Source organism: Mobula birostris, chromosome 3, assembly GCF_030028105.1.
Source record: "Mobula birostris isolate sMobBir1 chromosome 3, sMobBir1.hap1, whole genome shotgun sequence".
In the NCBI taxonomy this organism is placed as follows: domain Eukaryota; kingdom Metazoa; phylum Chordata; class Chondrichthyes; order Myliobatiformes; family Myliobatidae; genus Mobula; species Mobula birostris.
The window spans coordinates 106,682,622-106,692,263 of record NC_092372.1 but is presented as its reverse complement, the minus strand read 5'-3'; the positions used below and the strand labels follow the sequence as shown (position 1 = coordinate 106,692,263).

Below are 9,642 nucleotides of genomic sequence, written 5' to 3'. Positions count from 1 at the left end.
AGTCCACACTATTGCTCCTTTTACCAAAATGCATTATCATACATTTCCCAACACTGGATTCCATCTACCACTTTTCTGCCCATTCTTCCAATTTGTCTAAGTCTTGCTGCAATCGCATTGCTTCCTCAGCACTACCTACCCCTCCATCTATCTTAATATTGTCCACAAATTTTGTCACAAAGCCATCAATTCCATTATCCAAATCATTGACAAATAATGTGAAAGCTAGTGGTCCCAATACTGACCCCTGAGGAACACCATTACTCACTCACTGGCAGCCAACTAGAAAAGTCCCTGTTTTATCCTACTCACTGCCTCCTGCGTGTCAGCCATTCCGCTACCCATGCCATTAGCTTACCTGTAACACCATAGGATTTTATCTTGTTGAGCAGCCTCATGTGTGACATCTTATCAAACATCATCTGAAAATCCAGGTAAATGATATCCACTGCCTCTCCTTTGTCCACCCTGCTTGTTACTTCCCCGAAAAACTCTTAACATATTTGTCAGGCAAGATTACCCTTTACAAAAATCATGCTGACTTTGAATTATTTTATCATTAGTCTCCAAGTACCCCGAAACCTCATCCTTAATACTGTACATTAAACAAAACATTGAAAATGTTAGGGAAACACCAGACAGGATTGTCTGAGGAATGTCAGGAAGAGGAGTCAGTAGAACATGTAGTTCTGAGTTGCAGGAGGTATGGGATACAGAAAGAGATGATGAGAATTAATCTAAGGGAATTGGGGATGCAGGAATTCATATTAAAAGGGTTGCTGGGCATGGGTGAGAAAGCACAGGTCAGGGTATTTTTAGCTTTCTTAAGGGGTACAGGGTTTTTTTTAATAAGATATGATGAATAAGCGGGAATAGGGTAGTAGGATGGCCAAAGACGGGAGGATAAAATGTAGGTTTAGGGTATATATGTGTGTATGATTGGGTGAAGGAACTTGGAATTTAAGTCTATTGCACACTGCGGAGCAGAAGGTGGCGGTAACGCACCATTAAGCTGAGTGCCAACCACCCTAAAACAAGAAGAAGAAGAAGAGTGACAGGGGTCTGGTTACTGCCCACAACGCCAGCGGGAGAATGATGTTGGACAGAAGAGACTACAAGTGCTGGAAACTGGAGTAACGCACACACTTCACTGGAGGATCTCCAATGGTCAGGCTGCATCTGAGGAGGGAGATGGACAGTCTCCCTCCTCACGAGAAGGATTCCCGGAATGAAAGGGTTACCGTATGAGGAATGCCTGGTGGCTCTTGGGCTGTATTCCCTGGAGTTCAGGAGAATGAGGGGGGATCTCATAGAAACATTGCGAATATTAAAAGGCCTGAACAGATTAGATATGGCAAAGTTATTTCCCATGGTAGAGGAGTCTAGGACAAGAGGGCACGACTTCAGGATTAAAGAATGTCCTTTTAGAACTGAGATGCAGAGAAATTATTTTAGTCAGAGGGTGGTAAATCTGTGGAATTTGTTGCCACGAGCGGCTGTGTTCGGGGGCTTCCAGGGTGCTGCATCGGCAAGTTTGCGGCGCTGGGAGCTCATGGCAGGGAGAGTTTTTCTTCCTTCTACCATCTGCGTGAGATGATGGGACTTTCGAAAGACTTTGAGACTCTTTTTTTACCGTCCCCATCGTCAGTTCTTTATCAAATCACGGTATTGCTTTGCACTATTGTAACTATATGTTATAATTATGTGGTTTTTGTCAGTTTTTCAGTCTTGGTTTGTCTTGTGTTTCTGTGATATCATTCAGGAGGAACATTGTATCATTTCTTAATGCATGCATTACTAAATGACAATAAAAGAGGACTGCGTGTCCTCACATTCTAATCCAATCTAATCCTGCACCTTGTGAACTACTCCCAGACACTTCAGCAATCTCTGCTCTGCCGTCATCCCTGCCAGTATCCCCCTTCAATCCACCTGGGCAAGCTCCTCTCTCATGCTTCTGTACTTCCCTTTATTCCATTGTGATACTGATACCTGTGACTTGTGCTTCTCCCTCTCAAAGTGTAGTATGAATTCAATCATATTATGATCACTGCCTCCTAAGGGTTCCTTTATGTTAAGCTCCCTAATAAGATCTGAGGTATTACACAACACTCAATCTAAGATAGCCTTTCCCCGAGTAGGCTCAAGCACAAGCTGCTCTAAAAAGCCGTCTCATAAGCTTTCAACAAATTCCCTCTCTTGTGATCCGACACCATCCTGATTTTCCTAATCCCCTTGCATATTGAAGTCCCCCATTACAATTGTGACATTACCGGTATTACATGCCTTTTCTAGCTCACTTTGCAAACTCAACGCCACATCTTGGCTATCATTTGGAGGCCATATATGATTCACTTTCAAGAATTCTTCATTTTATGTTCTTGATATTTATTGCTTGTTTGTTTGTTTGTTTATTTGTTTACTTATATTTTTTTCTTTCTTTTTATATTTGTATAGCTTGTCGGGTTTTTGTTTTTGTACATTGGTTGTTGTCCACACTGTTGGGTGCAGTCTTTCATTGATTCTATTGTGTTTCTTGTATTTACTGAGAATTCCTGTAAGAAAGGGTTTTGATAATAAATTTGCTTTGAACTTTGAGGTTTGCAACTATGATGGAAACTAGGGTTATGATTATTGTTATGGAATTTATTTTCTTGGACCCGGTCTCCTTTGGATGGTTTCAAAAATGTCTTATCAGGTTCTTTTGCTTTCTCTTGAATTTCCATAAGCTCTGTCAATTACTTGCGAAGAGATGCATCTAATGTAGGTGATGGCTAGACTGAGTTAGCGAACAGTGGTGTATTTAGGTGGACATGATACTTTAAGAAATAAGATGTCACATTCTTGTGTACTCCTGTTTTTACAATTGACGCTTTGTTTATGGACAGTTGCACTTCAGGGACAACTGTAGCCTACTTTGCCTCTACAGTAGACCAGTTTTGCCAGGCCTCCTTTATCTCTCACTGCCTTCGTTCCATGATGCCACTTGATTGCAGTTGGGGTGGAGTGCCATACTCCGCTTATGTGCCTGTTTGTCCACACTGAGCTTGGAAGCTTTTACCACTGAAGGAAGGAAGACTGCAGGCGGGGGTGCAGGCATACAAGAATGTGGAGTTTTGGAGTTTCCCGATGGTTGCAGTCTCACTACAAGAACTTAACGAGACTAGCCTTAGATCCATTATCACAAGAATATACCTCTTAGGTTTCCCTTAATGTGGGTGGCCTTGGAAAGCCAGAAATAAGCCATATAATCAATTTACCATACTTGCATTGGTGCAGTTGGTTTAGTTTGATTTGTGACTGATCCGTAGTGTATTTAAATATATTGTTTGATTAAGCTTTGTTAGTTTACATAATTCATTTTGTGTTATATGTAAGAAGCACATGAAGGGCATATGTCATTACGCCACCATACCACATGTGAGTGCCTGACTGAAGAAAAACTAAGTAGGCAAAGCTTATCCTGGCTCCTCTGTTCTTCTTTCAATTAGTTTCTGGTGTTACAATACATAACATGATCCTCTATTATTGGCCAGACATTCTTTACTATTTGCAATGAATTGCTTACAATCACTCAACATGTAAGGCCTCCAGTATAATTTTGCAGGAATGGCTTGTTCACCACCATGATTATGTCCAAGTCCTTGGTGGGCTTTGCGAATTAGTGATTCCTGCTTGTGTGCAGAAGGTATTTGCATCTCTTTTTATAGGGCTGCATACCCAAAACCTTATCTTCACCATCAGCTTCATATTTTTACTGTGATGGAAATCCTTTGGAATTGGGTTCATTAGTATCTAGGAGAATTCTTAAAATTCATTGTTTTTATTTGTTATGTATACTATCAAACCCTGGCCTCCTTTACCGTAGTAAGGCTTATCCCGACAACTTGTTTTACTTGTCTATTACCTATTTGTTGCCGTAGTTGTGTAAGAGCACAACAGTATGTCCCAGGATATGTAACACTTGTTCTAACAGTTAAGTCGATAATAATTCATAAATACTCATACGTGTTAACAAATGTGGAAGCAGGTTACCTCTGTGTATTCTCCATCCAGTAGTTGACCAGGTAGCAATATCTCTTTCCACTGCATCCTGACATAATTAGAGTCAGTAACTTAAGACTGGTTTTGTTGTATTTACTTATTTTAGACATAATTCTAGGGCTTTAGCCTCTGCAAGTTCCATAAAGGATGCACTTGTAAATCATGTGACAAACTAGAGAAAGGCTGTAGATGTTGGAAATCTAAGCAACACACACCAAATACTGAGGAACTCAGCAGGCCAGGCAGCATCTATGGGAAAGAACAAACAGTTGACATTTCAGACCAAGACCCTTCATCAGGACTGAAAAAAAGAGATGAGGAGTCAGAGAAAGAAGAGAGGGGAAGAGGAGGAAGTAGTACAAGTTAGTAGGTGATTGGTAAAACTGGAAAGGGGGAGAAGTAAAGAAAATAGCTGGGAAGTTGATTGGTGAAAGAGATAAAGGGCTGGGGAAGGGAGAATCTGATAGGAGAGGACAGAAGGCCATGGATGAAGGATCACCAGAGAGAGGTGATGGGCAGGTAAGGAGGGAAATGGGAATGGGGAATGGGGAATAGTGAAGGGGTGGGGGGCAATTACCAGAAGTTCGAGAAATTGATGGTCAGGTTGGAGGCTATTCAGACAGAATATAAGATATCATTCTTCCAACACACACAGCAACACCCTATATTCTGTATCCCCCTTCCCTTTCTCCTATGGCCTTTTGTCCTCTCTTATTAGAAGATTTCTCCTTCTCCAGCCTTTTATCTCTTTCACCAATTGACATCCCAGCTCTTTACTTCACCCCTCCCCGTCTGAGTTTCACCTAGCACCTACTACCTTGTACTTCTTAAGCCCCTGCCCCCCCCACCTTCTTACTCTGAGTTCTCTTTTTTCCCTCCAGTCCTGATGAAGAGTCTTGGCCCGAAACGTCAACTGTTTGCTCCTTTCCAGGATGTCGACCATTTTGTAGCACCAAGTGGGGTGTTATAGCACTAGTAAAGGGATCTCAGAGTTGAGTTGGATTAATAATTCTTTCTAAAATAGCACTTCTGGTATAATGTGATCACTTTAGACGGCAACTGTGATGATGTTGGGTTTGCCGACCATAAGATTCTAAACAAAAATGAGACCTTAAACCCTATCAGATATAAATAGCCACGAGTATCCTCATTAAAGTGAGATTATATTGTAACTACCCAGTCTTTAAAGACTTGTTCACTCAACTGTTTACTTTCCACAGCAAGTTTAGCTGCCATTACCCACCATTTGAGCAGTGGATTCCCTCTCCTTACCACGGAGAAGATACTTCAGCTAACAAAATAGTATAAAATACAATTCATTTATTTACAGTGATACATGTTTAAATCGAAACAACATTCTTAAAACAAATGTAAAACTCACAGAGGATTTCTATCTTAAATATTTTCAAATTTCAAACCATTTCTAAAGCACAAAATATTTCTAAAAATCGAAGAAGAAAAGATTTCCGGAACAGGTACAATTCCTATAAACTAAAAAGACATTCCAATGATGCAAGTGAACAAATCATCCATCGGAGAAATTAAAGCTGGAGTAATGGACTGTAGTTCACCATGTGTTTTTTCCATGGTTTTCGATGTTTCTTACCCCATTCTGAACTGCTCTCTATGTTTATACACCTTTTCTTTCAGTTGGGTGACTTTACATGTATATGATTATTCCTCAGATACCCTTTTTACAGAAAAGGTCTACACCGTTCTCAGGCTACCCAATTAATGCTATGAAATTAACTTCCTTGAATCCTTAAAACTCCCAACATGAATGGATCAACTATTTATGTGCTAAATGGTATTATCCATCTGGTCTTCAAGCTTCTTTCAACTAGGCAACACAGGCAGCAGTGTCTGTTTTGAAACAAGCCAAATTAAATAGCCCTTTGTCTTATATAGCATTTTTTGGAGTAATAAACCAGGTGTCATGAGTTACATCTGCCTTTCTACTGACAGAGCATTTGCCATTTACAGAGCTTGCTTGCAAAGCTTTGTTTTAACTGCAAGCTGATTACTGCTTTTATTTACATTTTGAGAACTGAAGACTGACTCCCATTTAGACCAGAAGCTAAACAAAGCATAGTTTGAAGTTTACTTACATCTATTTGATCTTACAAGTGGCAGCTGCTGTATTTAGAAAGCAAACTTTGCAAAACATGAGACCCCCTGGGCCATGAAGCAAATATCCATCACAGAGAAGTAGTGATGGCAAAGCCAAATACGTTCCTACTTCATGGGGAAGAATTGTGCATGTGTTTTCGTGTCGTTTCAATGGGCGGAGAGAAGACAAATACACAAGTGTGTGGCAGTTGCCCAATGTATTCATCTGCAATTATAATACACACCCAAACTATAGATTTTGGTCTTTTAGGTTCCATATCTTTTTGGTAAAGTTAACAACTTACTGCCTGGCAGCATTTGGTATGTTTTTAACTCTATACATTTACCTCTATGCTGTTGGAAATATTCTTGAATGTTTAGACAGTTGGTAAATTTTAATGTTGCAATGTTTTAAAGTTCTGTGTTTCTCTGCTCTGTGGAAAGTCAATATCTACTTATAATGTATTTTAAACATGGTGTATAAATCATAGCAGATTCGCTGAAAAAGCATGTGGCTAAACTAAGGGTTCAGTTCACATACACGGATGCGTTAATAATTAAAGCAATTGTTAGAAATATTATTTCCCATAGAAGTACTTCGGATTGATCACAAATGCATGAGAAATACATTCGGCCTCTGACCCTGGAATGTGTTTCAGCTGTATGAGATTGTGTGTGAAAACAAGATAGCCACTGTCTTTGCTAAGTATTTTCTTAATTATGTTCCCACAAGAACTGGCAACAGATCTAACAGACCATAGAAACTGTGGTGATTGTGTTTTTAAATGATAAAATAAAGGCTTGTTTGTGATATCTTCAGTTCCCAGCATCTGTAGTAGCATATGATATTTTACCCCTGTGCCTGTCATGAGTCTGATTCTGAAAGGATGGCACTTTCTCGCGCAAGTGCATTGTGGCAGATTTGAAGATCCTTCGGGAGTTTCCAATCAATCACTTGACTGAGTGGAATTCAGTCGAACACTGAATTAGCTCAGAACAGAATGTATTCATGTGTAACAACCCACTATCTGGATGACACCAAAATGGCTCCTAGTCCTTGAAGGTCTTTACAATGATTAGCCGGGAGAATTGGCTGTTTCTGTCAATCATACTGCTTTACAGCTATTTCTACTGACTTCCATGTAGCAGCGATAGACTTGCTTCAGATGAAGGAGAGATCACCGCTGTTGCTGTTCTGTCGTAATGAAGTGGACCTTGTTTTGCAGCAAAATGTGCCCTGCTATAATCCTTGTGTCAAAGAAGAGATTGCAATGAACATAATCTTGAATAGAATATTAAACCATTCCGGCTGGGTGAGTCTCAAAGAGGGACGGTATAGAATGTGACTGAGTTACCAAGTGTCGAATCACAGGAGTTGTGGGATGTTTAAGGGTTTTCTGTGTGCAGCTGTTCGAGCATAGAGCATAAAGTGGCAGTTTTGGTGTGAAATGTGGTGAGCTAAATTATTAAATCTAAGGTTTAAATGCTTAGGGGTATTTCCTGAATGCCTTGGAAACTGCTGTTGATCACTTATCTCAGCGAGCGCCTGACAAAGGAGAGCTCTGAATCTCTCCAACAGTGCAACTGTTTCAGCAATGAACATCCTGGTTTCTTTCAATTATTTACACAAAACTCTTTTGTAAGTACCTTGCTTGCTTTTTTTGATATAACAGTACGATACAACTGGAGTATTCTAGTTCAAAGAACAGAAAGGAAAATAAATAATTTTAATATTCCCTAATATATTATTTGAATTTTCATTCTTAGTTTCAAATGTAGAATGTTAGGCATGTGCAACATTCAGTGTAATTGTTTAAATTCTGCTGTATTTACAGAAAGCACAAATCCACTCTTCATTGCTTAAAAATGGCATCAAGTCATTACATTGTCAATAAAAATACAAGATGTTGTAAAATGTCTACTTATGTACTATCATAGAGAGCACAGCATGCTTAATTTTAACAGTTCAGAAGGAAATGGTTGAAGCTGATTGTTATTACTGTTAATTTCTCAGAGAATAGTCATAGCACTGAATCAGTTAGCACAGTTTGGACAAATTAACATCTTCTGTACAAAACCACACTTTAAACATAACTCTGTAACCTTCCCAGTGCTTGTTATAGCACTGTTCTGCTCTGGCTTCATTTAATTCCTGTTGATTCAGTGGTTGGGTGGGTGGAGAAGTGGAGGAGGGGGTTTGGAGGGGGATGGTGAAAAATAAAAATGACAGCGAGCATGCAAATCTTCATAATCCTGCTTTGTATTAAAGCTTAGGAAAGATGATTGCAGGCAATGCAAAAATAATGTAAGATTAAACCCAGACGGTTTAAATAATTTCCTTGCTCGAGCGGAGTAAACTGATAATATTCTGTATATTAGGCAGGAGTTTTAGGTACATAGTGATATACTTTATAATGCACTTTGCAAAATAAAACTGACCTTAGTAATCACTTATACATAGCGAAGGGGGGAGTTAACTTTTCAAAAGTGGCAGGTTACTGTGGTATCATGGGGTTTATCCTCCTGATGCTGAACAATCACATATTTTGATATACAGCAATAGTTGGGAAATCTGAAAAATGCAGGTACATGGAGATATTACACTGAGCAATAAATAAATGATCAAAAAGCACTAAAAAGCAGTTGTCAAGGTGCCACAGAGCAATGGCCAAATACTTAAGAGGCTGCTTCAAGTATTGACTGCTCAAATGTATAAAGGAGTTGTCCAGGTGCTCTTATCACACTGCAGTTCAACATGAGTAAAACCTGCGCAACTGATTAATTTAAACTAGTGACAGGGATTTTGATTCATTACCATTCCGACATGAGCTTGGTAGAGAATATCAGACAACAAGGAAACCACTGCCGCTAACAGCAAATCAGAAACTAAGAGCACTTTACAAACAGCTTAAGCAACCTTTATATTGTGGAATTCTATGCTTTCTGTCACAGGTTCCATAATACATTTTAAAATAACTTGGTTTTGCTTTGAAAATATTAAAATACCATTAGTAAACAATGCTTATTTCATCATTTAAAAAATTACCAAAGTCTTGAAACTTTTTTCTGCTCCCTTCAAATGTTAAGTAAACTTTTTAAAGAACGTTGTTTCCCTTTTAGGTGAAAGTATTGCTTTTATTTTCACCTGCTGACAGTGTTGTGACGTTGTTCAGTTTCAATGATGCTACCACAAACAAGCGGTATTTACATCTGATGTGTTTAAATTATGTTGGAGGTAACCTGCTTCTTAATATTGGAGCAACATACACAAAATGCCGTAGGAACTCAGCCAGTCAGGCAGCATCAACGGAGGGAAGTAAATAGTTGACATTTCGGACCAAGGTCCTTAATCAAAATCCAGCATTTTGTGTGTGCATTATTCTGGTTTCCCAGCATCTGCAGAATCTCTTGTATTCTTAATATTGGAGCAGTATGAACATGCTCGAAACGGTTGACAGCTCATTCATCATACATCATTAATAATTGAAC

The 9,642-nt window shown here is 39.2% G+C and overlaps 1 protein-coding gene across 5 annotated transcripts in view; it reads left to right on the top strand.

The window, feature by feature from the left end:
- ndst3 (N-deacetylase/N-sulfotransferase (heparan glucosaminyl) 3) overlaps positions 1–9,642 on the top strand; it is a 726,179-nt gene that overhangs the window by 445,051 nt on the left and 271,486 nt on the right. The window contains exon 1 of one of the 5 annotated variants that reach the window (XM_072253178.1): positions 7,379–7,466. The exons of 3 other annotated variants lie outside the window; for them this stretch is intronic. The gene's annotated coding sequence lies outside the window, so the exon portion shown is untranslated. Of the gene's footprint in view, positions 1–7,378; positions 7,467–7,684; positions 7,793–9,642 lie in introns of those variants that run through there. One more of the 5 variants, XM_072253179.1, reaches the window with a different exon arrangement.